This window comes from Sander vitreus, chromosome 2 (assembly GCF_031162955.1).
Source record: "Sander vitreus isolate 19-12246 chromosome 2, sanVit1, whole genome shotgun sequence".
Taxonomy (NCBI): domain Eukaryota; kingdom Metazoa; phylum Chordata; class Actinopteri; order Perciformes; family Percidae; genus Sander; species Sander vitreus.
The window spans coordinates 4,847,031-4,851,567 of NC_135856.1; positions in this window are offsets into that span (position 1 = coordinate 4,847,031).

Below are 4,537 nucleotides of genomic sequence, written 5' to 3' on the forward strand. Positions count from 1 at the left end.
TAGGACTGCATCTAACGATTCATTTCATTGTCGATTAATCTGTTGATAATTTTCTCGATTAATCGATCCGTTGTTTGGTCTATAAAATGTCCGAAAATGGCGGAAAAATGTGGATCAGTGTTTCCCCAAAAAGCCCAAGATGACGTCCTCACATGTCTCGTGTTGTCCATAACTCAAAAATATTCAGTTTACTGTCACAGAGGAGAGAAGAAACTAGAACATATTCACATTTAAGAAGCTGGAATCAGATATTTTTACTCAAAAGGATTAATCGATTATCAAAATAGTTGGCCATTTAGTTGACAACTAATCGATTAATCCTTGCAGCTCTAGTGTTAAAGGTCCAGTGTGTAATGTTTTTAAGTTGTTCATTATCAAAATCTGTGTTGCCCGTTCACAAACTTGTCCTTTTTCATGACTATTTACCACCACCATCAATTCCAAGTATTCCTATTGTCTTGAAATTTTGCATTTGCATGAAGTGGGGTAGACGCTCCATGTTCATGCTCCATCTTGAAATACGTTAGCCGGGAAGAGACATACAGGACATACTGCTCCGCCTTTCACGTTTTCACCGTCGCATGATAAACTCACAGCTGCTGCTAACGCTGCTAATGGGTATCGTAGCTTCCTGAAGAAGGAAACATGGAGGACCACACGTATTCAAAATTTCAGGAACAGGAGTCGTCGTCTTCTTTTTGAAGCGTGAAGGCTACCGTAGCTGTAATACGTACTTTGAACTGCGTGGTACGAGAGTTGATTGCGATATATGATCTCAACGCTAGCTGGGAGAAATTCCCACACACTGGACCTTTAAACATCTGATATGGGTTAGGGTTTTCAAAATGAACTTCTTTAAAGCCATTTTGAGGGAAAAAAGCATTACTCTGAAAAAAGGTCGATTTTATTCAATTATTTTTACATTTACTGTATGTCATAGCTGTAACTGAAGCCACTGTTTTGATGTTTTTGTTTGACAGCCTTGTCATTGTGTTATGTGCCGACTGCTGTGCGACAGACCATGACGATGCAAATATGGGTCTGAGAAGCAGCTGGTGAAACTTCCTGAGAAGTTAAAACGTGTTGATCCCACAGTGGGAGATTATTATTTGTTTTTTTTATGTCCAAAATTCTGATTTCTTGCTGATTTAAGTAAGAGGTGTGGAGCAGACTCGTCAAAAACAAGAAAAGAGCTGTAAGCTAAAATGTGATTCACCCACTTTCTTCCCCTCCCTTTTTCTATTCGCCTTGACACAGATGAGTTGTGACACATCCCTGTCAAGCTGTCAGTGTGTGTTTGTAACCTCCGTCTCCTCGTCTGTACTTCAAAAACACTTTTCCACTTGTGAGTTCTGCACCAGTTAACGGGAGTTTACAGCAGCCAACAGAGTGAAATGTAAACGCTGACAGAGTCCTTTCTCTTCTGTTTTTATTCCCCTCACACGGCGAGGCATCTGTGGATCTCTTTCCGATTTATCCTGATGTGATTTCCAGGATTTTTTAATTTTTTTTGCTGCTCCTCTGATGTTTTTGACTCCTGAATATAGGGACCAATGGTTAAGGGTGTCTTTCCAGAGCTGGGCATTGTGCAATGTTGAACAGTAATTCACTGAAGGGGACGCTTGACTTTGATGTTTTTAATTACAGTACCTTTTAACATCAATGTGAATAGGAACAATTCCAAATCGAATAAAGGAATCTTTAGTAATAAAATCTCGAGTCTTGGCGTGTGTGTGTGTGTGTGTGTGTGTGTGTGTGTGTTCTGCCTTGAAGTGGGTGCAGGATTGTGGGGGCACTATAAGCCTCAGACACTCGAGCTTTATAGCGCCAACAATCAACTGCTTCAAAATTGGTTCACTTTGGATAAAATGTCAGAAACCATAGGGCAGGGACGCTCAACTTGCTTTGCCAGTGGGCCCAGTTATTGAACAGACATTAAAGGTACACTGTGTAGGGATTTCTCCCATCTTGCGGTGAAATTGTATTTTGCATTCAAACGAATAGCGCCTCGCTTTTTCAAATGCGTGTTGCAACTACGGTAGCCGTTATGTGTCACGTTGCCTTTTTAATTCCCTTTTTTGGCGACGAGGATTCCTTCTCCTGCGGCTCGGCCTAAGTATGATCCTCCATTATGAACTAAAGTGCAGTGCAGGCTTTCACATTTGCCGGAGCGGTGACAAGCACCTCTCACTGATCTCCTTCTCCGTTTCCGCTGGTTTCAGCCATTATAGTTTTTCAAAATGGCGGAACGACGTGGAAAGCCTCTTTGGACTTGCCCGTTCGATGTAAATACAGATAAGACACTTTGTTTACGAGGATAAGTCAGATCATTGGCAGAGGTCATTTTCCACCAATGAGGACATATTTATGAATGAAGACATTGATTTTAGCTAATAAAATACTTAAAACACTACACAGTGTACCTTTAAGAATATTTATCAGATAAAAACCTTGCATACAATTGTCGTTTGGCAAATTAAACAGTGGTTTAGGATTGGTATGAGGTGGCAAAATAAAGGCAAATTCATCAATTTTTTATTGAATTGCCTTCAACCTTTTAACTTTTGCCGTCCTCACTCATCTTGCAGGATGTTCATAAATGCTGCACAGCACTGCCAGCAGGTCACACAGAGTTACTGCATAAGTTATGAAAGTCGCTTTCTTTTCAACTTCTTCCTGAAGGAATGAAAGCAAAGATAGAGCCCTTTGTAAGTCTTGGCGTGCACTGGCAAAGATTGCTTGACAGGCTGGCAATGATTCACCCACGCAGGATCCAACTCATACCAGTTTTGTGGAGACAAGCGCCAACTGCGTTGAAGTCTCCTCCTTCAGCTCATGGGGAATTTTAGCCCTCAGCGTTGACTTACATAGGAGCAACTGTTATACTTACTCCCAGGTTGTGTACTGTTGAGGACTGTTGAGGTCTAATCCCAGAGCTTTACCCTGCACTAAACCCAATTTAAAGGGTCAGTTGGCCCAAATTTAAACGCTTCCAAATCTGTTTTTTTCCAGTTGCAGCAGCTCCACACATGTCAGCTGTACGCAGGGGCGTTTCTAGGATTTAGGGCAAACTTAGGCAGTGTCATCTGAAAAACAGGGGGTAGAAGCTCTTCCTGAGCCTCTCGGTGCAGGCCTGGTGTACCCGGGCCCGTTCTTCCTGACCTCACCAGGGAGAAAAGGCTGTTACCCTTGTGGTTTAAATCTTTAAATTTCTTGCAGGGTCCATCAAAACACTCTGCAGATCTCTACCTTTAAAAGGTGCCATATTGTAAACCGTGAAATTTAAGTGTCTTTTTTTTTTTTTTATTAGAAAGCAGGTTGAGGTGCTATATAAATACTGTGAAAGTATCAAAATGCTAAATCCACAGTATTTCCGTATTCAGAAACTGTGCCTTTAAAGAAGTTGTGGGTAACGTTGTGATGCCAGCTATACTCTATCTATATAGGTAGAAAGTGCCGCCACAGTGCTGTTACAGTCATTCCCCGGCTGCAATGGCGGTGAATAGACGCAGAGAGAGCAGATGCAGAAGACCCGGAAACGCTGACCAATCAGAGCACACTTTTTCGGGAGGTGGCCTTAAAGAGACAGGCGCTAAAACGGAGCGTTTCAGACAGAGGGTGAATACAAGTGTATTTAGAGGGACCGTATGAGAAAAAGAATGTGTTTCATTAATGCAGAATACAAGTATGAACCTGAAAATTAGCATAATATGGGACCTTTAAAAGTGCTTAGAAAAAAATTTGAAACATCTACGATTCACTGACAGCTGGGCAACTGTAAGCAACGATGCCAGAGACGGATATTTTAGAACTTGTGCGAATGAAACAAAAACTAGCCACATAGTTTGACACCAGTAAAGGCAAGGAAAAAAAACAAAAAAACATTTGGAAGTGTTTAAATTTGGGCCAAATGACCCTTTAAATTGGGTTTAGTGCAGGGTAAAGCTCTGGGATTAGACATGTGTCAACAGTGCACAACCTGGGAGTAAGTATAACAATGTAAGTCAACGCTGAGGGCTAAAATTCCCCATGAGCTGAAGGAGGAGACTTCAACGCAGTTGGCGCTTGTCTCCACAAAACTGGTATGAGTTGGATCCTGCGTGGGTGAATCATTGCCAGCCTGTCAAGCAATCTTTGCCAGTGCACGCCAAGACTTACAAAGGGCTCTATCTTTGCTTTCATTCCTTCAGGAAGAAGTTGAAAAGAAAGCTACTTTCATAACCAATGCAGTAACTCTGTGTGACCTGCTGGCAGTGCTGTGCAGCATTTATGAACATCCTGCAAGATGTAAATGAGCAGAAAACACAAACAGCAACACCTTAAATTGATCTGACTGCCTCACACTTAACACTTAACACCTGACAAATTGCAATTAGCAAGTCAAAGTTAGAAAAGTGCTTTAAGGCGAATTTGGAAAATATAATAATCACTTTTACCATCATTACAGGAATCATTTTTGTCAAAACAAAAAGTCATCACATACTGTATCAAGTACTTCATCTTCTCTGAACTAACATTAAAGGAACACAGCCCCATG